Here is a 26,417-nt window from a genome sequence, read left to right as displayed (position 1 = left end):
CGTCCAAGCCGAGTTCGGGGTTCCATTTATAATAGACTATGATAAACCAAATGCTTCAAGGTAAAGATTCACAATTTGAGGAGTATCCTCTAGGTCCTCCTCCTCCATTCACTTCACATCCAATGTGGAGTAGGCCTTGAATTTAATCAAGAACCATCTTATCACTTTACTTGGTCAATGCCTATATTTGTGGGTATAAGAAATCTACACACCCACGTCTACATGATAGTGCATGTAGTGGACAAAGCCCCTTTGTCTCTTCTCTAGCTGTAGCATTTCACAGCATCTTAACATCTTTTCACATTAGATCTTTGTTTGTAGAATGCAGATACACCATTATTGCAATGTAGCTGATGCCTGCTCAAAGCACTTAATTCTTAATCTAGATTTCATGGGCTGTGTAGTGTGTGTGTGTGTGTGTGTGTGTGTGTGTGTGTGACCCTTGGAATCGTCATCTTGCATCACTAATTTCTATGTAAGCGCAATTTGCTCTTCCATTGGCTAATCATGATGGATTATTGTATGGCAGTAGCAGTCAAACATGCAGGTGGAATTGCTGGTTTGCATGGACTGTCGAGGCTATGAGTGCAATAAATTTTCTCATATAGGAAAACGGAGTCTTTTTCAATGTTTTTCATATGAGCAAGTGTTTTTCATACAATGCTTAACATCATGAGTCCACCTTCATTGACATGCACTAAAATCTAACCTATATCTTAAAAAAGCTAGTTTATCGAACATAAATCTAGATCTAATTTAATCTTAAACTCAAAATAAACCTAAATCTAATCTAATCTAACGTAAATCTAAATCTAGCGTAAATAAATCTAAAAATCTAATCTAACTCAAAATAAACCTAAATCTAATCTAACGTGAATCTAAATCTAACATAACCTTAAACTCAACATAAACATAAATCTAAATGTAATATAACCTAATCTAATTTAAGCTTTAACATAATCTCTTTCTTTCTTTGTTTTCTCCCCTTACCTCTCTCTTTCGTCTTCTCCCCCCCCCCCCCCCCTCTCTTTGGTTTTTTATTCTCTATCTTTCTCTTTGTTCAACAGGTCTTGAGTTCAACTCCTCGTCGACTAGATCTTTCAGGTCTCTTGGGATAGTTTCCTACGACATTAAAACTGTCTTCTTCTCGGGTGTGTGTGTGTGCCAATAAAAAGAGGAAAATGGTATAACCTTTCTATCACCCAAGTGTGGTAGATTGGTTATGCCATTTCCCTCTTGAATAACGGGTCTGAAGTTGAACTCCTTGCCCCCTAGATCTTTAAGGTCTCTTGGGATAGTTTCCTACGATGTTAAAACTCTCTTCTTCTTGGGTGTGTGTGTGTGTGCATGTGCCAATAAAAAGAGGAAAATGATAAAACCTTTCTATCACCCAAGTGTGGTAGATTGGTTATGCCATCTCCCTCTTGAATAATAGGTCTTGAGTTCAACTCCTTGTGAGCTAGATCTTTAAGGTCTCTAGAGATAGTTTCCTACGACGTTAAAACTCTCTTCTTCTTGGTTGTGTGTGTGTGTGTGCCAATATAAAGAGGAAAATGGTATAACCTTTCTATCACCCAATTGTGGTAGATTGGTTATGCCATTTCCTTCTTGAATAATAGGTCCTAGTTCAACTCCTCGTCGGCTAGATCTTTAAGGTCTCTTGGGATAGTTTCCTATGGCTTTAAAATTCTCTTCTTCTTCTTCTTCTTCTCTCTTTTCTCTCTCTCTCTCTCTCTCTTTTCCTCTCTCAATGTGTGTGTGTATGCATTCTTTGTTTATGCATGTGTGTATGTGTGTGTTTTTTGTTTATGCATGTGCTCTCTCTCTCTCTCTCTCTCTCTCTCTCTCAAAAACACAATGTGTGTGTATGTGTGAGAGAGAGAGAGAGAGGGAGAGAGAGAGAAAGAGGGGAAGGGAACATGAGAGAGAGGAGAGGGAAGGAGCATACCTAGATCCTCTCCTTCCTCTACTCGTGTATATGTGTGTGTGTGTGTGTGTGTGTGTGTATGTGGAGAAGAAAGAGAGAGAGGGAGAGTGCGGGTTACCTCTTTGCTTGCTTGAGTGTTGAAAACTCAGATATGAGATGTGAGTTTTCGGGTGCTCTCGATTTATTGTTTACCCTATGGGCATCGCTATGGGCATCACTATGAGCATCACTATGTTACAAATAAACTAGCAATGCCCAAGCAACGTGGTGAATTTTCAGTTTTTAGCGTCCGTAATGTGAAGTACCTCTTGTAGTGTCCTTCTTCTGCTATCAAAGCTGTTTCATTACTGAAATTGCTTTTGTGCACATGTGTGTGCACTTTCAAAGAGTGCAAATAGGGTTCCAACTTTGGCATCAACAAATTCAGCATTTGAGAGCGTTTCCAGTAGGTGTCTTGGAGTTTAACACTAGGTTGGTAACCTAACAGGACATAAAAGTGTCCTTTCAGGGTTTTGAAAAAAACCTCCAAAACCATAGTAGATCCACTCATTTTGTAAAATCCTTTCATGAGGTTATAGTTCAAGGCCTACTACACATGGAAAAAATAAGAAATTTATAAAATTTCTCATCTTTTGGTCACACCAAGCCTCCAAAGTTGATGGACCGGTGCATTTTCATCACAACAGTCATTTCTTACGTTTGGTGCATAAAAATAAGATTAGGGATTTTTGTAGGACTTGAGATAAATTCCCTAGTTAACTTCAGTGGGTTGGTGATCATAACATACGATTGCTTCTAACTCACTATTGTTTGTTTTGCCAAAATAAATAGGTACAGAAAAGTTGAATTTTTACCATTCTCCAAACCTATCATCAAAGTTTTTATAGCCACGCTCAATACAAATAATATATGCATGTTTTCTTAGTTCCCTATTGTCCTTTATGTTCATAAGGATCCATGGAGCATGTCAAAAGAATAATACATCTCTTACCAAGGGGAATCTTGGGGACAAAGGTGAAGTGCTAAATACAGCAAACATGAAAAAGCTGGGTTCAACATTATGAGTTGTAGAATCCCATAGAAACTATTCAATATCTAGCAAAATTTGATCCTTATGACTATATATGGTTACTACCTACAAAATGCATGTAGTTGTCACAAGAAACTAACAATATTGAAAAATCTATACTTGATATACTAGAATGTTTTGTTTTCTTCTATAATTGAAAAAATCAACCATCGTTGTGTACTATGCAAAATAGGGTATTAGGTGCCCCAAAACTCAAGGAATATTAGCTTTATGTTACAATATGTGACATAGAAAATCAGAAATGCATTTGGATATCATGAAATCCACCAAAAAATCATAGAAGAGCTAAAATTGGCTAAAAAACAGGATTTGACAATTTTTGTAATTTGGTCATAACTTACAACTTTAATATTTATTTCTCCCTGGAAGCATCAGGACATGTTGAGGACTACTAAAGATAGTTCTCTAGCATTATAGACCTCACAAAAATGAATTCTAGAGTGGTATAGTTGCAAAAAGTTGAAAAAAGCCAAAAACAGGACCCGTTTTTTCACACAGTTTAGGTTATGAAATGTTGTGCAAGGACAAGGTTAAAGATGGAGTTGATATTCCAAAAAAATGTCGAGTTTTTTTCAGCTCACGAGACAACTTTCTAGATAGATATTACCTCAAAATTCATTTTGAAACTCTTGACATAATTCAAGGAAAATGGTCACTTAACAGGACGTAAAAGTGTCCCAGGATATAAAAGTGTCCCATTACCAACCTAGTATTAACCTCCCTTTAGGAGCCATTCGTGCCATCAAAAATCTCATTCGAGCTACGATTTAGGAGCTACATTTTTCAGCTCTCTTTTGGTAGGCTGAGCTGTAGAGCTTCCATAGCCATTACAAGTACCATTTTTGTGGTCTCTGCCATCTACGAGATCCATGGATCATCCAGGAGTGTGTAGCCTCTTTTGGAGTGGCGTGATACACACATAGAGTGGGAGTTTGATGGCATTGTCTTCTTGGACTACATGTACGGATACAGGTACAGGTACATTTACATAGAGCGTCTTGGTTAGCTTCCTCTGTGCTTCTTGGTCTTGATTTTGGCTTCAGCTATGACATTGGCATCGACTCACAGGCTACAAGTTATAGTGCTTGCCATATTCTAGTTCCAGTGGGAGCAGTTTTATATGCGTACATGCATATGTTGTCACTTTTGAGAGCGGTTTCACTCCCTGAGGTATATTTTTTTGCATGCACATGCTTTTGGCACATGTTTGAGCATAGTGACAGACTTGTATGTATTTGTAGATACGACCATTGTACACTTTTGTGGAGCCATTTTCTGGCTAGTACGGTAGTTCTGACCATTTTTGAGACTTGGTCCGGAGGATAGCCATTTATGAGACTTGGCTATATGCTTTGCTACATAACCTACATTGTTGAGGGTCAATAGCATGGGGTTTTCACTGATTTGGGGTACTCTCAAATGTGGAGTTACCTTTGGTGATACAGGTAGCTGGAGCATCCCTTATGAGGCCTTGCCATAGGACATGGATAGAGTGGTATAGGTGCTTTTGATGCCAAGCTGGCAGTCTAAGGTCAGTTTGATAGTTTATGCACCTCAATTGGTCTTTATAAAATGTAATTTATAGAGGCATTGCCCTCTTTTATGATTTGTGAGTGACATACTTGGTCATTTTGTCTCGTTGGTTGACATAATCCCAAATACAAAGGAAACTCTACCAAAAATTATCCAAAATATTTTGGTAGTTTTTCCACCATGTTTACTAGCAATTATTGTGACATTTATGACATAAAGAAGTTTCATGGAACTAATTTTCAGCTTTGGAAGAACCAAATGCATGATGTGCTTGTCCAAAAGAAGCAAAATTTGCCTATTGCCTATGAGGCTAGAACTGAAGATATGCACATGACTCAATTTTAGTGGAAGGAGCTTGATGAGCTATGCAGGTCTACAATTAGATTACACCTTGGTGAGTTGGGGTACTTTTTAGTGTCAGAATGCTGTCGGGGGATATGTGTTTGCTACGTGAGCCGGGCAAGCGCCGAGCCTCTCGTAGTGGGAGGTGTGAAAGAGAGAGAACAAGAGACAATGACAGCTCTGCCAATCACCGCAATCATCAATTAATTGAATTTTACTTTGAGTACAATTTATCCTTAGCCAAGGTGGGTTGTTAAGACCACCGTCACTTGGATCATCTGTTAACCAAGAGTTTAAGCTTCCACTTTACAGTATTAATCGCGCCATTAACGACACTGGTGCTTAACAATTATTTAATCAATCTCTAGTCGATGACGATGATGGTATCCCTCATGTCGCTTCATCTGCTTTGATTGCCCGTGGATTCTGCAATCTTCAATTCTGTCAATTATTCCACAACTTTCTACTCCTTATGCTTTGCACTGGCTTAATTGCCGATCACAAGCTTTAACTTCCTTCTACTCTTCAATTGCTAGCCGAAACTTTATCTCTTGCTTGGTTGCCCCGACTTACTCCCATGGTTTCTTCGAAAAAGCTCACCCTTTCTTGTTTGCCTCGACCTACTCCTTTGCTTGCCTCGACCAATCTTGTCCTGTGCTTCTTCTGCTTCGACCAAGCTTGCCTTCTCAAGATTTCTTTTTCTTACTTTAAGTTTCTTGTCTAAGTTCCTTCGGAAAAGCTTCAAACTCCTTCCCCTTCTTGCTTGCTTTGAGGATGAGAGCAAGAGAGAGAGAGAGTTCTTTCCTCTTTTGCTGTGATTCCCTCCTCGTCTTTGTTTTCTTCTTCTTGCCCTTATTCCCTCCTTCAACTCTTCCTTTGCATGTCTCCAGTTAGCTAGCTTCGAGGATGAGAGCGAGGGAGAGGGAGCTTTGACTTCCTCATGCCGAGGATGAGAGCGAGAGAGAGCGAGAACAAGCTTTTCTTGCTCCGAGTCCTCTTCCTCTTCTTGCCCTTTGACTCCCTTTCTTTTCCTATTACGCTTTTCAACAACCCCTCGACTTGATGCCCTTACTTTCTTCTATATGTTTATTTTTGCCCTGCCCATTAGTCATGGCACTGTGACTGATGTGGCACGGGAATCAAGGTAATGATGTGGCAAGGTTGGATGTTGAGGTGCTCGAAACTTTGCATGGCTTGGACCGAATGGGGTTGCCCCGAGATGGTGAGGACTTTTCGCTTCGTGGCCATACATGCATGAGCATCCGAATGGACGCCGCGAGCTCAAGTCTCCTCCCTCTGTGCTGTTTATGTTGCCTGCATGCTTTCTCCCATATTTTCCTCCCTTCATTCACACTAAAAAAAAACCATCGTTGGGCGGCTGATCATGGGCAAGCTTTAATGTCTTTGGGTGTCCACATTCATGGGAAAGATTTAATGTCTTTGGGAGGCCATTTTTGTTTGGGCCCTTGGGCACCACCCTTCATCTCCACCTTGATTCCACTAACATCAACGTTTTCTCTCAACTTAATCCCGGTGTGGTCTCCACTTTAGGAGCTTGAATCTTCAAGACACCATCCTTCTTATGCATTGCCGACAGACATTGTAGAGCATGGCATGTTTAGCAAACATATCGACAAAGCATTGCCTAGCAGCTCATTTTTCTCCAGCCAGCCATAGCCGTGTTGGAATTTCCCCGTAGTCACTACATTCCAAAACATGATCAAGAGCCAAAATCTCCCTGATGGCACTCTGGCCGAGCGGACCGAACTGGTACAGAGCTGGTCCTCGTTGAATATTTAACGGCTAATATCTTGGCAATCGGAACTGCGATCGCTGATCTGAAAAGACCGACGCGCTCCACAGAGTGAGCACTTTAGGCTTGTGCATTCATTTCAATTTGGTCACCTCAGCTACAGTTTCCCAATCCGGTACGGCTCTGCAATCAACTTGAACTTTAAACTGTCATAACTTCTTCACCGTAGCTCCAATCGACGAGCCGTAAAGAAAGGCCGATAGAGCACTTCAAGCACTGCACTTGTAGATCATAATATCCCATATGTGATCACTTCAAGCATAGTCTTTTTTAGAATCATTAAGGCATCCGTTGGCCCTTTTAAGCCGCATCTGGCATACATTAATCATTATACTTGGACTATTAATAAGCCCTGATCACTGACCATTAAATGTGTAGGCTTCAAAGAATCTTAGCTTGCATTTCTCTATCTTTTTTTCTTCATAGCAACGGAGCTGCATGACATCCACCCCCTCTGAACCTACACAGCCTTCGATCTGTGGGAACAGCACTTCAATCTGTATCTGCTACAGATACCTTAAGCTCTTTGCCATCATCAGACTCACGTAACTGGTAAACATATGAAAAAAATGAAAGAAGGCATATACCCTTACATCAATTGTGTAGCTTAATCATTAGGTAGCTGCCCATCAAAAATCTCTGAACCACATATGTCGTATCTTCAAGGCATTCAATCATGGATAACTTGTTTAGTGAACCCCGCCAGACTCAAGTGCTCCAGTTAATGATGCACACGGCTTGACCATTAAGCTCTCTATAAGGAACCTTGTCAAGCTCAAGTATGCCTTACCCTGTCTACACACGGAACGGCCGTCAAGTCCTTTACCTCATGTTCTGGTAGCAGAACCAACTCAAAAGATGTGAAGATACTTCATCAATTATTGAAAAAAATCAACTGGAAGCCAGCCATGTAAGCTTATTGACCACATAACAAAAAACTCTTCTGACTTAGCATAAATCTAGAAAACAAAACCTTGTACCATGCAACCTACTACATTAGATAGCTGGTACTCTTAAAATCTACAACTGGCACTTTAGTAGGCCCTGGGATCAAACGGGAACTCAATCATTTGTCCCATTGTGAGCATTTCTTTAAAATTTTGCACCATCCTCCAACATCATAGGGAAAATAAAAGGATTTACAATCAATAAATCATAAAAATAAATTAGCCCACAAATCTTTATGCAAACCACCTGGATCATATGGCATATAAGTCAATTGCCTAGGACCATGCATATACATGTCACCTTCTAGGTCAAAAGCTAGCTCAAAATCCCCTTCATCATAGGGTAACATCAAATTCCATATAGCATCAAGTAGCACCAGATACTGCCATATCCCCTGTGCAACTAGCTCAACCAATTTTTGTTCATCAAACACAGGTAAAAGCACTGGTAGTGCACCTTCAGTTTCACTAGTATTAAAATTCCGATCATGCATATCTGAATAGATCAAGTCTCTGAAAAAACTCTCTTCATTAGGCTCAAAAGATGCATCTGAAAACAATTCTCTATCTTCTTGTAGAGGCTCCAAATCAAGTAGAGCATCATCCAACAACTGCATAAGTTCATCATCAGCTACATCTGAACAAACTTGCTCATGCATGATTCTGGATTGATCGGTATACTTAGCATCTGTATTTGAGAACCCTTCCAAAGCTTTGTCCAATAAGCACATAAGATCTAGGTCCACTGCCTCAGAAGATTCCTCCATCCTGCACATCTCAGGTTGCTGCAGTAAACTAAGATTTCCACATATGACGTGCATACTAAACGTATTTTCAGTACATGAGACCCTCATCCAAATATCTTTGCAATTCTGCAGCACAAAGTTCAGCATGCACATTAAAAATTTCATCTACTACCGTGTCTGTATCATCGGCACAATGAAACCAATCATATTCATCAACAAGAGATCGCACTTTGCTATGTACCCCTCTCTGAATCAACATCATCAAGTTCATGATCATTCTCCCATAGTGTGAGTCTTGTCTCACAAATTTTCAATAGAGAAGAAGTTTTCTCCCTCTTTAAATCACCATCATCAAATTCAGGATGAGTCTTCCAGATGGGTAGCTCTAGGTCACGGAAGAGTGTCAAAGGAGTGTGCACCCCCTCTGAATCATCATAATCACGTTCAAGATCAATTTTCCAATTTGGTAGCTGTGCTTCACAAAACCTTGTAAACAATGAAAGATTTCGCACCCCCTTTGAATCAAGCACATACTCTTGCTTAGCCAAGTCCTCAAAATCCTGTACATCCAAATTCGGTAAATCTGGCATACCAAAATCCATGGTCCTGCAGCTCTCAAGAGCAGCCCTACTTTGTCCTATCACATCTGTATCATTAATCAACTCTTTGGAAAAATATGTACCGGTACCATCAATCAAATCTATGGTAAATCTGTACCAATATCATCAATCAACTTCATGGTAGAATCTGTACCAAAAAAAAATTGCTCTAACTCTGGTTCAGTAGCAAAAGTATCAGTTGTAACTGAATCTTCCCGCATGTCTACCTAAATATGACTACACTCGTTTACCTACACAATTTCTTCCTGAGGTTTAGCCAATTCATTGTCTTGATCCCTTGATTTCTTTTCTTCCTGTACTACAGGTATATGTTCTTTGAAAAATTCAACCTGTGTAGTTTGAGGCTATAGAGACTCACCCTCAAGGACTTCTATTTCATGCAAGGCATCTGCAAAACCCAACTTTTCATATACAGCTTTAACTATGTCTTCATCATTAGCCTGTAAGAAAGTAGCATACTGCACAATAAAATCATCAATCACAGCTTATAACTTTGATCATACTTGTCCTCGAATATCTGCGTAGTCCAGTAGACTTGCACTCTATTCTTGATAGCATTCATACTGCTCATATCCTACCTATACAATAGCTTCTTTGAAGTACTCCTAGTTGTCTTTGCAGGCTTTGGTAACCTCTTGAATCTGATCCTTCACATCTGAACTCACTAACTACTCAAAATATTTGATCATCAACTCTTCTTCTATCCCTCTTACCTTGGTCTCCAGCTCATAGCACTCTAGGTAGCCCTTTGGATCGTATCCATCAAAGAGTCATCTCTCGTCGTATACTGCATCCAAAGCTTCATCGATTTGATTTTTCTTCTTCACGGTCTCTATTTCAAACAGAGATCCTTGAACCAATTGAAGAATCTTTGAAAAATCAGGCATTGTTGACTTATCATCAAAATCATTTGTGCTTAACTCTGCAATCATCTTCATCATCTACTCTAGATTCTCCATCTTTTCCTTCCACCCAAGCTCGTTTTTCATCAGGTTCACCAAAGATGTCGGGGGATATGTGTTCGTTATGTGAGCCGGGCACGCGTCGGGCCTCTAGCTATGGGAGGTGTGAAAGAGAGAGAACAAGAGACAATGACAGCTCTGCCAATCATCGCAATCATCAATTAATTGAATATTACTTTGAGAACAATTTATCCTTAGCCAAGGTGGGCTGTTATCCGCACCGTCACTTGGATCATCTGCTAACCAGGAGTTTAAGCTCCCACTTTACAGTATTAAGCGGGCCGTTAACGACACTGGGGCTTTACAATTATTTAATCAATCTCTAGTCGATGACGATGATGGTAACTCCCTCATGTCGCTTCATCTGCTTCGATTGCCCGTGGATTCTACAGTCTTCAATTCTGTCAATTATTCCACAGCTTTGTGCTCCTTATCCTTTGCACTGTCTTAATTTCCATTCATAGGCTTTAACTTCCTTCTGCTCTTCAATTGCTAGCCAAAACTTTATCCCTTGCTTGGTTGCCTCAACTGACTCCTTTGCTTGCCTCGACGAATCTCGTCCTGTGCTTATTTTGCTTCGACCAACCTTGGCTTCTCAAGCTTTCTTTTCCTTACTTTAAGTTTCCCATCTTAGTTGCTTCGGAAAAGCTTCAAGCTCCTTCCCCTTCTTGCTTGCTTTGAGGATGAGAACGAGAGAGAGAGAGAGAGAGAGAGAGAGAGAGAGAGAGAGAGAGAGAGAGAGAGAGAGAGAGAGAGAGAGAGAGAGAGAGAGAGAGAGAGAGAGAGAGAGAGAGAGCTCTTTTCTCTTTCCTCCAAATGAAAGCAGAACCTTTAGAAGACATGATACTGAGAGTGACAGTGACACATCTTCTCAGATGAGTGATTCACCAAGAACCCAACCCACATTAAAGCCACAGATATCTACTGAGCAAATAAATCTTATGAAGGATTAGCTCAGAGACTTACTCCTCTAGTCAAATCTGACCACCAAGAACCTCTATGGTGAAACATTGAGAGACAATGGACAAAGTATAGAAGAGAATATTGTTACTATAGCATGGAATATGCTAAGGAGAGATATGTACAACCTATTCCAGTAGAACCTACTCCACCTAGATATGCTATGGAGAATGCACCAGGACTTGTAGGAGTTGTAAGACCACAGCTTTTCTTAGGACAACAACCTACAATGCCAGGTGCTAGCATGCCTATAGACATGATGGAAGCATCTAACAAACAAGTGCTAGTACCAGATACAATGTAATATAACAACCAATGGGGGTACTACCCTTCAAAGAGACAAAAGAAGAGAGATTAAACACATGGAGTGTTGAGGCGGGTACAACCTCCACCTCTTGCGTTTCAACCTAAAGAAGAAGATACGAGATGGACAAAAGGACATTGAGGTTCATTTCTAATAGAGTCTTATCAAGGTCAAAGACTATTTATAGCTAAGAGGAATTGCAAGAAGAAGCTCCTCAACCAGAGTGTCACAAAATTCATGACAACCACTAGGTTAAACAATGTCCTCAGATGGAGATCACACAAGGAAACGCCTATTGTATTGATTGTGGTGTCATTCACTTGATCCCCAACTGTCCAAAATCCAAACCAAGCTAGAAAGATTGCAAAGTATTGTTGAGCTACCCAGTAGCTCAAACAATGAAAACGTTAGACTAGTTCAAGTAGTTACGAGAGAGCAAGCTGAATAGGAAGTTGATGGGAACGAAGAGATAGAGAAAATAGAAATTGAAATGAGTCCAGAGATGGGTGAGCCAAAGACCGATGCACCTTGTTTGAAAACCAAGAGCAAATGAAACAGCTCGAAAGCTAGAAAGGCTAGGATGAAAGCACGTAGAGAACGAGAGCAAAAATCTATAGCTAAGAAGCTCACCCAAGCTGAAGAGAAGATAAGACAACATGAGGAAATGTTTGCACCTTCTCTTATGCAGACATCCTAACCTCTAGAAGAACCATCCACACATGATAAAACAAGAAGTGCTAGTTCAAGAGGATCAATATTGGTAGAAAAGGTTAATGAGCCATTAGAAGCCCTCCTAAAAGCCTATGAAACATGGCTAAAAAAAAACCAAACCCAAGAACACAGGTGGATGACATATCCATATGATGAACTAGAAAATGATAGTCTTGAAATGTTCAAGAAATTGATTAAAAAAGGCCAAGCTTTACTAGAACCACCGATTGGAAAACCTGCGGGTGTGATCCTTGTCCCACCTAGACCAATAATCCCACCAAACCAGGAATTAAAAGAGACAAATTCCAATCTCACGAGCTTCAGAAAAAGCTCAAGGACCTCGGATTAGAACCAAGGATGGTGTTGAATACCATAGATAACTCTTCCAAGAGATATCACATAGCTATATCTGACAACTATAAAGAAATAGATGGTCTTGATGACTTGTGGAAACAAGTCAGAGAGGCCAATGAAGCAAGTGAGATAAGCAGATGAGTAAACCAAAACGTGCGATGGAAAAGAAGTGTATCTTCCACCAATAGAGGAATTTGAGACTGGATCTCAAATGAATCTAGAAGTGGAATTGTATTGGAGAGACAAAGGATCTATGTAGTCTATGGACAGTGAACCCCATTCGCTAAGAACACTACCATCCTATATGGGAGAGTATGAGGCCAAGTGAGAGGTTATTGCACTCTCATCATAGTGACTATCTCCCAACAAGGTCATCGATTTGAAAGGACTTATAGATATTCTATCTACACCAGTCAATTGTACAATAACATTAGCCGAGTTGCTCAGAATACGACCAAACATGTGGGCTACTATGAGAAAATACCTAAAGAAATCTAGTGTTAAAAAACCAATGACTCAAATAGAGGAAGGGATCAAAGAGCTTGAAATTCCTCAACTAAACACTCGGCCAATGCCACGAAACAAGGATGGAGAGTATTATGAGAGAGAAGATGGGAACACCACTGTTCTTGTGGAATTCGAAGGTGTAAAACCCATGGCAATCCTTGAAGTGGAGATGGTGTTTCGATTGCAACAGAAGAGGTCTGGAAAACATCGGAAAACCAGCAATGATAGCTACTAGGATGAAACTGCATCTTGCAGATGGACACATGGAAAGGCCCATAGGACTACAAGAAAAAGTATTTGTTACTTCTTGTGGAATTGAATATGAGCAAACCTTTGCTATTGTTGACTTTGGCAAGAATATCATTCTAGGAAGACCATTCACGAGACAACTGAAAATGGTCCAAGATTGGGGAAATGACCATATCTACTTGAGACATCTAGAAACCACAAGAAAGATAAATCTAAAGGACCATAGTTACATGGATTCTACTAGAACACCTATGGAGGAGTTTGATTTCAATACTGTAGCAGTACCAAAACTTCCAGCATGGTTGGGTAAGCATGAAGAACTATGGATGTGTGGAGATTTGCAATGTGGAATCTTAAAGTGAGAGGAAGGCATCATAGAAAGGGAAATGGAAGATAAGGATTATATCCCAGAACCATTTTTTGAGGAAGAATTAGAGACACTTGAATGGGAACACATCTTAGCTACTCTTGATGTGTGCTCTATTCAAGACAATCCAGCAACGAGGTTTCGTGGATGAAAATGGCTATGATGTTGCTCATTATTTTGTGGTGAGTGTGATCAAGAAAAAGAAGACGAAGAAGAAGAAAAGTTCTACGACTCTGTAACACTTACAACTTCAAGAAGATGGCAAAAAAGGAAATCCAGATGACACAATAGGTAACAAGAACAAAACATTAACTAATGCGCAGTTTTATGATTGTCCAAACCAAAAAAACCAGGAACTAGTGTCACTACTACAAGAATAAAGTGCACCAAAAGTGGATTCCAAACTCCTTGATGACGATGAAAATGTAATTGCAACAAGCATTCTCGTACTTGGACCCCATACATGAAGAAAAGACTCAGCCACAAAGAATACAGCCATGTCAAGGAGCTACCAGAGCTCTAATCAAGTGGATACCAAAGTCATTTAAAAAACAACAATCCAGGAGCAAACACACAGCAACTTTTCATAACTAGCCAAACCACAAAGGGATAGTGCCAGAATGCAAACTTATGGAGGCTACCACATCAACAATGATGATTCTTATGACATCCCTTACCAGCAACTCAAGTCATCACCGTCACTAGTAGCTTTAGTAACAACCAAGGATGGTCAAAAGCAAAGAACAAAAATTCAATACCAAAAAGTTTGACAAATTTGGATACCAAAGAGCCAAGTTGGTCAAAATCAAGTATGGACCAAGAAGACAAAGATCTCTCATGAAAAATCACAAGCTCCAAAACCAAAACAAAAACAATCAAAGCCTCCAAGAACAGCTAAGCAAATCCCAAAGTTGCAAGCTTCCACAAATCAGATTTGGGTTTCAAAGCAGTTGGCTCAAGCACAAAAAGATGCCAGGAGTTCATTTGAATTCACAAATGGTTAAATGATCAGCGCCCAAAGTATGAACTCCCAAAGTCTCAATCTCATCGCCAACAAAGTGTACAAGAGATGAAGCAAAGACCGTTGAAGACTGACACAAAGACAAGGTGGATCCCAAAGAAGTCTGTGCAAACACAAATGAAGAAAGGACAGGTATGGATTCCCCAATGAGAAACATCAATAAAACAACCAATAATCATAAAGAAGTGAGTCCCAAAGGGAACCAAAAAAACTATTGTCAGTGCACCACCACTTGAATTCTTTCAATTCCTCCTACAGTTACAATACAATTAGAAGAAAACCCAGTTTGAGGAACAGTGCCAAATACAAAAACCAACCAACCCTTGGTGATACCCTGTTGTCAAGGAGGATTCCAAATAGGAGAGCAGAAGGCATTCTAAATGCAGACCTAGCTAGTATTATGAATATTAGAGGGCAATCTTCTTGTGACTTTTTTGACAAATTGAGAGTATTGCCCTCATAGTAGAGTTACAAGAGGAGTACGGGGACAAAATCGATATATGAGCCCTAGGGTCATTTGTACAATTTTTATAGAGTTTAAAATTCTTTTAACTTGATTTTTCTTTTTTGGTTGAGTTTATTTTTGGTTCAATTTAGTTGTTTTTTGAGATTAAAAAAAAAACATCAACCATAATCTAGACAAAGAAAACACTGAAGAGATGTCGAGCAATTAAAGAGAAGCAGGTACAAGAAGATGACGACACTTCACAAAGCATGTCTCAAAATCCATATGCACAATGGGTAATGCCAAAGGTAAGAAAGAATGCTGATCAGCCTTCGACAACAACATAAGGCCAAACATGATTGAGAATGGTATTAAGAAGGAAGTTGGTGATGCGACTAAATAAAAGCACCCATCAAGTGCAAAGTTGCAAATCAAACATTTCATGCGACTACAAGGCCATATACAAGAAGTAGATCTTTATACTTTAATATTCTATCTTGTATGTGACTTAATAGATCTTGTTTGGTGGATACAAGGATCTGACACATAACAGGCGGATGTACACCAAACCCTGTAAAACTCGCTCATTTTTTCAAACAAAGCTGTGTAGTTTAGCTAATGTAATATATTTTGACATACCCTCTCAGCCTCTCTAAGTCTACACCCTTGTAAATGGTCGAATGTCTGTGGAAAATTTTCCTTAGCCTTTAAGTCAAAACCGTTAGTTTTAGACGAAAGGATATCATTAGCTAAGGAGAATTTTAACGTGAGAAGCTTCTTGCTGCTACAAGACGTAATCCACTTTTCTCTTGGACTGGTAATCAGAATTCATTTTTAAATAGCACATTGTGTTCCTTGTCTCTTGCTCTACAGTTTAAGTATAACCATTCTCAATTCTGTTGTGGTTGGTGATGCATTTCTTGTGAGCTAAATGCATTGATTTGAAGGTTGAAATGGTTGTTTTTTGATGTTTTGATCATGGATAAGTGTTTCTATGCTTAAGGGGGACCTTTTCGTATAGTTTTGTTTCAGTTTTTTGCACATTTTTTGTGATGGATTGTGATTTATGTACCTTCCGAGATGGTTGCAGAACTTGGTAGGATTGTGTCCCTAGGTATTGTAAAACTTCTCCTTAAGTTTCATTGTATTCTGAATTCCTTTGGATGCCAAAAAGGCATGATGACTAGAGCGTTGAGATTGGACGCATTCTGATTCTCTGACTAGGAAGTGGTTGATTTTCTTTCATCGTAGTATGAGTAGCTCTCTGAGTTCACTTTGGTGAGATTGACACTCTCATTAAGGCTCATGCCCCATCCCAACTTGCTTCCTTGCATATTGACATTATGTTAGTACAAAAAAGTTATGCGATAGACGTCTGTTGCAACGACCTACTAACATTGGCGTCGTTACCAGGGTAATTGATCCTTAGGTGGTGAGTGACTCAATGTACAAAAAAATCCCTTTCAAATATTTTGACACCCATTCTGCATACACATAGACAATAAAGTGTTGGGTTTGATTGTGTAGTAAGCTCAAGGTGGATTGAAGGGTAGAGAAGCCATAGCTTCCTACAGTAGAGAGAGAAGAATACACACTTTTCAAAAAAGGGACTCAATGTACAAAAACTCTAGTAATACTTTTAGCATAGAGTAATGTACAACATAGGCTTGGGTTCTAGTTATGTACAAAGCTGTAGTGGCTATCCGGGTGATAACTCTCCATGTGGCCCTTCTTAGAAGCTTACAACTTATAGGAAAAATTCCAATAGCAAATAGTATGCACATGTAGAGGTGTTTCTCAGATTAGGAGCAAGAAGGACATGCCTATCTCAACAATCCTCCCCTTAGGCAAGGACTATACTGAATGAAGATGAATCGAGACCTAAAGCCACATAGGCTAACGGTCACACAAACCAAGGTAGTCACACAAACTGAGTGGTCTCATCAGTTGGTGTCACACAAACTAAGAAATCCTCCCCTTAAACAAAGTGAAGACCATCCATTTTATGATACATCAATATACTCGCAAAAGTAGTTGCGGGTGGCACACACATGGAGACAATTCTCTGCCTGTTGAGCTATATCTGTGTCCTCTTCTTCTGCAAGATTGACTCTACTTTTGTCTTTGTTGTTGCTTCCTTGGCATTTTGATGGTGTCACAATTTCTACAATACTTGTTCTTGTAGCATGTCACGGCTAGGGACTTGCTACGCGCCGTGTGCGAGCCACAAAGGCTCCTAGCACACAGTCATACAACATACAAGCTCACAAGGAAGAATGGTGTGTCACTCACCTTCCTGCGTAGTTGCGAATGAAGGATTCCCGCGCTGCGAAGCAGAGGGAGACGTCGCTATGCCGCGCTCAACCGCCTCGCCGCCGTCGTGCCGCCGCAACGCTCGATCACACACACACTCTCACACTCTCTCTCACACGTACACACACACACACAAGGAGATGGTGAAGGAGAAGGTGGAGATGGAGCAAGAGCGGCTTCTATTGCACAATGACAGAATGAGTAAAAATTAGGTTTAGTGGCTTTTATATGAGCTCACCCCATTCACACTTGGGCGCCCATACTTAACCAACCAACTCCTTGAATATTCGAGTTAGAGTGCGCCTGTCATCGGCGATCACCCTTACCCTGTTCCTATTGGTCCGACAAGCCCGGTACCTGACTCTAAATAATACAACGTTTATAGATCATAGGGTGTCCGTGTGCCGTGAGGGTTAACATGCCCCCCTTCCTGATGTAGATTCCGTCCTCGGAAGCTATCGAGTTGAAGCTCGTTCGTCAAGATGGGAAAGCTGTCGACACGGACGTGCGTAGTCTTCTTCAATCACTGCAAAATCAAACAACATTGCCACAGTAATTGCATTCTCATATACAATTAAAAATCATATGCAATAGACAAACAAATTGATTGGTAACAGAATTTTAGACAATTTGTCAGCAATAAACATTAAATTGCAATATAATCAAATGCATAAACAGATGTAAAGGTAAAAAATTAAACAAGTCCAGGGTCGCTAATTTAACGGTCAAAAGGCACTAGAGCTCGACTATTAATACCATGGGTAACTTCTCAATTTTCTCTGGTCAATTAAGTTGTTTAATCGCGAGAGCCAAGTATTTGATGTTTGAGGGCTGACTAGAGGCTATACCTAGAAGACCTTGTAGTTAAGCTACGATAAAAGGAATTTCTCATGAAATCATCGCCTTACTGATTACCTTTTCTTTGACCCCCCAAAGTCTTTTCACATTGATTCAATTTTGATGTGTGTGCTTAATTTGTATGCCTTGGGTTTTTTGCTTTTCAAGGAAAAGCGCCCACACTGGGAACCTCTAGGGCTCTAGTACCATAAGAGATACATGTGAGTGAAGTACCAATTTAAGCAGGGATTTCTCTTCCAGCTTAAAATTTTACATCGTGGCACTTTGATTTTTTGTTTGTTCATTTTCAGCATTTTAATTTTGTAACTTTGGGGGGTCATATAACACTGTTACCCTCTCCAGGCTCATCACATTATTAAACTCCCTTTATATTACTTAAGCTAAAGGTCAATAGGGTTAAGCCCACTAGAAAGCCCTAGTACATTTCACACAATGCTGCCTAAATCGGATTAAGAACCTAAGTAACCATTGCTTATTAGGAAGGCATTCCCCATGGTATTAAGAGAAGATTTCTAATACCTAGCTTGGTCAAACTAGCTTAGTCGGACTGCTTGATTTTTAAACCTAGACAAGTGATTATGACAAAACATTACATTGAATTAAATGTTTGATACTAAGCAAATGCGTTGAATATTATGCTACCAATCACAATCAAAGCAGACAAACATGGATGCAAAAAGATAAGGGCAATGCTAATGGACATAAAACACCTGTTTGTGTTGATGGTCGCGCTTGATTTGAAGTGTGAACGAGAGAAAGGTTCCATGAAGGTCCAAATCCTATCAATAGCAACACGCTCCTGTACACACTAGAAAACAAAAGGAATACCTCCAGGAGGCACACTAGTGGGAAAAGGTACCAACACTTATTGAACACAACAAAAAACATAAGGAACCCTAACCTAATTATTTGCACTCCCCCTAAAGAGTCAAGGGAATAGGATATTGTAGAGGTTGGGGGGAAACCCTAAGGCTAAACCCCTATCCTCGTCGTCGAGATAAAGAAAGTCATCATCCATGAGAGCATATGTGCCATCCGTGTAGTCATGTAAATTTTCTTCTTCATCATAGGTGCCCATGTTTATTAAGAAGGTCACTAGATGCCTATAGTCATCTTGGTCAAAAGGGTAGGCTTGTGCAATGGGAGAAACGCTCTCTACTAAGTATGGATCAGACGTGGTCAAGAGACGTATCAGCCATTCTAACTCCTCCAAATTCCTCTCACATACTAGCATACCTATCAAATCCCATTCACATGCAAGCACTGGAAAGACCATGTGAAACATTTGTGAAAAGTAACGAGAGTACCTCTCACCCAAGGCAAGAGTGGATGACTCTAACGTACTAGCCATATATGTACACGCAAATAGATGATGGTTAGAGTGCAAATATTACAAGGTTCGTGTTCTTGTGCATAATTTGTTTTTATTATTTGTGTGAAGGCTCTTGCTCTTTTACTTTTTTATCTTGTTTTTGTGAGTATAAGGCTTTATATATACATTCCCTAAGATCGGAGATTAAGAGGTCAGGGAGAAAGGTTGAGAGGGAAGCAAGTGAATGATGGATGTCCACAAACACTCCCCCCTTCCTTGGGTAGATCATACCATTTGAAATGAGCTTGTCACCCTTTGAAACCAATTGTTCCAGTTGGTAATAGGTGAGGATTTTTGCCAGTAGTTTTCTAGTACCCTAGGTGCCTTGTCAAGTTGCAAGGGTGGTAAGGTACTCTCCCAGGATCAAACTTGAAGTGGTTCATCAGGTGATTCTTGAACACTGGGAGGTGTGGATTCTTTTTGTAGCTTCATTGAGGTCCATTACTATAGATGGAGGATCTGTAGAAGCTTTTACCTCTATGGATGTATTACATGAGGAGCTAGAAGCTTCATGGAACTCCCCCCTTCCTGAGCTAGGTGGAATAAATTGGGTTTGCCTTGGAGCCCAAACTAGCTCTGGACTAGGTGTGTAGCATTTTGTGATCTTTCCCTTCCCACGGTCTGCCATTGGCTTTAGCGTTACACTGTTTGACTCATATGGGTTTGTTGTCGATAGGAAAGGACACATCTTACGTTTAGGTACCCAAATTTGCTCATTTCCATCATAGTATCCTTGGGCTTTTAATAGTCGTTTAGGAATCCAGCGCCACATTTTCTTACATTTCTTGGAGCGAGTGGGACGTTTCTTACGAGGCTTTTGTTTTTTAGCATCAGTCATGGTTACTAAAGAAGATTTAGGGATCCACTTGTATGCTTTCTTTGTTATATTAGGATGGTTCTTGTGTGTCTCAAGCTTTCTTTCAACTACATCAGTTGAAGATCTTGAGAGTTGGGCTATGGGGACGTATGGTTCAACCTCCTGGACATGCAATGTCTTGGGTTTTATTTCCTTAGGCAATATCTCAGGGACTATGGCTTGAGTGGTAGGGATAAGAGTTGGTTTTTGCGTTGTGACACCCCCAGTCCCCCAATCAATAGTGCATTTGGTGGCTATCATCCACGTGCGTCCTAGGTTTATATTACCCTCCATAGTTCCAGTAGGCATGACCAAAAAGTCTTGAGCTACAATTCCATTGTCATAACTGACAGAAGTGTGCCAGATTCCAAAAACCATAGTTTTTTTCTTGTTGACACCCTTGACTTGGATATACTCTCAGATAGAGGTGGCTTCCCTAACTGACACCACACCCCATAGGATAGCAGATTATATTTAGCACCCGTGTCCAATAGGGCGTTATATAGCACTTTTTCATAGGAACTATTTTACTCAATAGGGTATCCTGGAGGTGTGTCAGAGTCCAACCAATCCTCTTCGATTTCCACGTGGAATGCATTTGTGACTCCAAGGTTAGCCTCTTGTTTTTGTCTTATACGTTGTTGTCGCTCCTTAGCCTCAGCTTGAGCTTGTATCTTCTTTAACTCGGTTTGTGCTTTGGCGGCCTTCTTTTGATGAATGGCTCGTAGTTCTTCTTGGATTAAAGGATCATAATATCTTTTGAATTTACTCCCATTGAAGAATCCTATGGTTTCAACTCCATCAAGAGTTTCCACACGAAGGGTACCTTGTGGGGTAATTTCACATACTCTATGTGGTCCTTTACCAGCATATTTCAACTTTTTCTTCTCTTTACGTACTCCATACATAACGACTTTATCACCAACTTTGATGTCCTTGTCCTTCACATGGCGATCAAACCACTTCTTTCTCCTATCCTTTTCCATAAGAGAATTTTGCACAGCCAACTGCCTCTCTTCGTCTAGTTTTTCTAAGATATACAAACGCTCGGTGAAGGGGTTACCATTCCATCCTTCTTGCTAATCTACCCTAAGACTAGGAATGACAAACTCCCAAGGCATAACCGCTCCTTGGCCGTATACCATTTTAAATGGCGTACAATTAATAGCCACTTTATAAGCAGTACGATAAGCCCATAGAGCAGATGTCAACTTCAAATCCCAATCAGTGCGATGACCTTCTATGGTCTTGGTTAAAATAGAGATTAGAGTCTTGTTGGTGCTCTCGGCTTGTCCATTAGCTTGCGGGTAATAAGGTGTAGACTTATGGTGGGATATCATAAAGGTCGTGGTAAGCTCTCTTATTACCTCATTTATAAAATGGGTACCATTATCACCAACAATTTCAAAAGGGCAACCAAATCTTGTGATAATGTTCTCAAAAAGAAACTTAGCTGTTGTCCTCGCATCAGCTTTTTGTGAAGCCTTAGCTTCAGCCCACTTTGTTACATAGTCCGTAGCAACTAGAATATATCGAGATTGAGTGTTACGAGCTGCGGGACTAATTGGACCTACAAAGTCTAAGCCCCATTTTTCAAATGGCTGGGTTACTTTAATAGGATGTAAGGGCATTATGTCTTTGCGCTGTGTGGTCTTGTAACGTTGGCACTCATCACACCCTTTTGTAAAAAGTGATGCATCCTTAAATAAAGTTGGCCACCAATATCCTGATTGCAGCACCTTTCTAGCAGTCAGGTCTCCTGAAAAATGTCCTCCTACTATGCCCATATGTGCTTCTTGCAAGATATACAAATATTCATCCTCGCGGGCACAACGCCTAAGAATATTGTCCTTGCCTAGTCTATACAGAGTTCCGGAAATCAAACAATAGGGTTCACATTCTTTTACTAGCCTTCGAGCGATATCCTTACGAAGTTCCTTGGGTGGAAAACCATTAACTAAAAAGTTAACAATGTTCTCACTCCATTCAGGCATAGTCTCAACTATGAATAGGGAAGTATCCGGTAATTCATCATCAACTCCTGTAGGGGCTTCACCATTGGGTATGCGAGACAAATGATCAGCCATGACGTGCCTTTTACCAGGTCTCACTACAATCGTGAAATCAAACTTCAGAAGAATTAACAACCATCGTGTGATTCTTCCTGTGGAGCATGGCTTGTTTACCAGATACAGCAACGCTTGATGATCCACATAAAATACAAACTTGTTTGCCAGAAGGTAGTAGCGAAATTTCTTTACTGCATAAACCATTGCTAAACCTTGTCGCTCTATAGTGGTGTAGTTCCTTTCAGCATCGTTCAATTGATGGCTTTCAAAGCTAATGGGATAGTCCAATTTATGTTCTCCTGGTTGAGTGAGAACACACCCAATAGCAAAGTTTGATGCATCAATATGCACATGGAAAATGACATCCCAGTTAGGTGTCCTTAAAATCGGAGCACTTGCTAGTGTTTTCTTCAATTGTTCATAGGCCTGGTCACACTCTTCAGTCCATTTAAATTCAATGAGAAGCTTGTACAAAGGACGTGCTATCTCAGCGAAAAATAAAATAAACCGTCGATAATAATTCACGTGTCCCATGAACCTTTGAACTCCCTTGTAATTGGTTGGTGGTGGTAACTCTAGAATCACTTTAATTTTGCTCTCATCGATTGAGATACCATTCTTAGATACTATATGCCCTAAAATAACTCCATGCTTGACCCAAAATTGGCATTTGAACAGGTTCAATGAGATACGATATAACCTACACTTTTCAAACACCTTCCGCAAACATGATAGATGTTCTTTCCAAGAAGAGTAAACACAAAGGTCGTCTAAGAAAGATTCACAAAACTCTCTCAAATATTCTTTAAAAGCAGTGTTTATTAAACGTTGGAATGTATCAGGGGCATTTGTTAAGCCAAAATCCATCACACGAAATGCAAACACGCCAAATTCTGTGATGAAGGCAGTTTTAGCTTGGTCCTCTAGCGCTATCGTGATTTGGTTGTAGCCTGAGTACCCATCTAGAAAGCTATAAGCCTTCTTGCCTGCAACTCTTTCGAGTACATGTTCGGAATATGGTAGGGGGTAATGGTCTCTTCTAGTAGCTGCATTAACTTTTTTGAGGTCCACGCACACCCTGAGTTTCCCATTCTTTTTTGGCACGATAACTATTGGAGACACCCATTCAGAGTGTTCAATAGGATATATGAACCCACATTTGATAAGCTTTTCTAGTTCTTCTTGAATGATCTTTGCGTACTTAGGATTCATCGGGTAGGGTCTTTGTTGTACGGGCTTCGCAGTGCTAATCATCAGGATTGTATTTTGGACCATAGAAGGTGGAACACCTTTCATATCATGGTATGTCCAAGTGAATACGTCCTTGAATTCCTTGAGAATCTCTTTGAGGACCGCCTCTTCAACTTCTGTGAGGTCTTGGGCAATAAAAACAGGTTTTGATTCTTCACCGGGGTCGGCTAATTCTATTTCTTTAACTATTTCCGGACCATCATAGATTCCATTATTCCCATCGATAGGTATTCTTTGGGCTTTTGTGTACACAACCTTTGCTTCCCTTGTGGTGTAAGATTTGAAATGTTCTGGTGCAGGATGCAATTCTGTGGATTCTGGTTGTGCTTTGGTCTGTGCTTCCATTTCTGCTTTCTTGTGTTGTCAAGCTAACTCTTGGTTTTGACGCCTCCTTGCACTGCGGCTCAACTTTGGCTTGTCTATGATCTCTAATTGGGCTATGTCATGGGGTCGCGGTCTACACCACATAACATTTTGGAGATATTCACCCCAATCCTCTACCAATTTTCGATGAGCATCACATGCTCCTATATAACTGAGCCATTCTGCTGAGGATCTCTTCTTTTTTATCCTAGCACGTACATTGGCTCGATATCGATGCCTCTTAAAGTTTTTCTTTTTCTTATTTGAGACCTGCTTTTGATTTGGATTTAGATCTGGCTCACTAAAGGAGTCCTCGTTGGTGTCCTCTTCACTCTCGGAGGAGATATCATCGGTTGATGTGCTCGGTCCTTCCGAATGTTTTGACTCTGAACTTGCTCCACTCTTTAATTCATGAGATTCAAAATCCGTTTCACTCTGGGAGTCTGTGTCTGAGTCGTGTTGGTCAAAGTCTTCTATTGAGCTATCGGTGTCACTGTCAGATTGGTCTACAATTGCCTTGCCCTTAGAAGATGCATGTATGGCACTTATCATGTTCAGAGGTGCAATTGTGGTACCTCTTCCCCCTCTGGTGTGACCCAAGTGGTTCCTCTATTTCCCCAGGTATCTATGGTTGCAGCTAGGTGTACCCAATCTACGTTGTCTGATTCCGTCATACCCGGTAACACATCCATGTAAGGATAATCTTGGCAAATGTCTGTATCCTTCTTACAAGTGTAACAATATTGTAGTGGGGCCGAGTGAACTGTGGTGCCAGAGCGATGATCAATAATGGTTTTACTCCCTAAGGGGTGTACCTTACCAGTCACCAAATCCAATCTAAGGACAAAGTCTTGGAATTGCAAATAGACATGATTTTTAGACCAATCATGAACCATTTGTGCTTCCCTCATGAATGGTCGTCCTAAAATCATTTCATATGACATAAGGTGTTTAGAGAAATCCATTACAATGAACGTATGTCGTACCTTGTGTCCTAGAACTTTGATCTTAAGATCCTTGAGCATCCCCATAGGTTTGGCTATGGTGCCATTTGCCATCTTTACCACAATGTTAGTAACACTGAGGCGGGGTTTTCCCATGGATTCCCAACAATCTTTTGTAACGATGCTAACTCCCGCACCACCATCAAGAATTCCCTTTATAGTTAATCCCTTGGTAGTGATGGGTAGGGTCGCATTAGACTCGTCGCCTTCAAAATACTGCCCTAATTCATTAATGGGTACCTCGATCACAGACTCGTGTCCATCTAAGTCAAGTGATTGCACATGATTTTCCTCATTAATCATAATCGAGTCAGGCCTATTTGGTTGCGCAAAATGCGGTAATCCCGTTTGTAGCTCTCCGTTAAGGAATGCTCGAAGTGCAAAGAATAACTCAGGATCTCCATACAGCTTTTCTATGATCGTGGTTCGGACCTTAGAAGACATGAAGTCCACTAGTTTGGAAACATTCATTGGCATTTTTTAGGGTGTAGGTCCTTGACTAGGAACTGGTGAGGATGGAATCTCATATTCCTCAATGGGATCAGGTATTCCTTCGTTAAACATTCTTTCCAACAAGAAAGGTGTATGCTCACTTTCTGATGCCCCGTCCTCACTCCCTTCTTGGATGATACTAGATATGGCTAACGGTCTATGGTTCATGTGGGGTGGATGAACTTGCGTGGGAAACACTGTGTCATGAATTTTGACATGCATGGGTTCTGGTTCTAGTTTCCTTTGAGTCTCCTCCACTAAACCTCTTAGATGTTTCACCTGCTCAACCTCGTCTACTGGGTTTGGGTACGTCCCAATCTTCATTTTACGATTATTCCCTTTTTGCCCCTGCGGTTTATCTTGGGGGTCTTGGATTGGATTTGGAGACACTTGTGGATTGGATTGGATTGCACAATGAGAGAATGAGTAAAAATTAGGTTTAGTGGCTTTTATATGAGCTCACCCCATTCACACTTGGGCGCCCATACTTAGCCAACTAACTCCTTGAATATTCTAGTTAGAGTGCGCCTGTCATCGGCGATCACCCTTACCCTGTTCCTATTGGTCCGACAAGCCCGGTACCTGACTCTAAACAATACAACGTTTATAGATCATAGGGTGTCCGTGTGCCGTGAGGGTTAACATAGCAGTCCTTGGAGAAGTGTCTAGGCTTGCCACACTCATAACACTTCTTGTTATTTAATCTAGGTGATGATGATGATGTAAAATAAGCTCCTCCCACTGATTCAGATTTCTTCTTATTCGTCTTTTCTTCTTCATGGATTGCCCCTGCAACATATTGTAGAGATGGTATGGGTTCCTTTTTCTCTAAGATTGTTACTAATGTTGTCAAAATTTCAGGTAAAGTACTCAAGAGAGAAGTAACTTGATCTTCTTCCGGAACTTGGCATTGAATGTAAGTGAGTTGCGTTATTATGCTT

This window comes from Adiantum capillus-veneris, chromosome 20 (genome assembly GCF_014529385.1).
Source record: "Adiantum capillus-veneris isolate H3 chromosome 20, ASM1452938v2, whole genome shotgun sequence".
Classification (NCBI taxonomy): Eukaryota; Viridiplantae; Streptophyta; class Polypodiopsida; order Polypodiales; family Pteridaceae; genus Adiantum; species Adiantum capillus-veneris.
The sequence above is the reverse complement of the archived record's forward strand: the minus strand, read 5'-3'. Positions refer to the sequence as shown.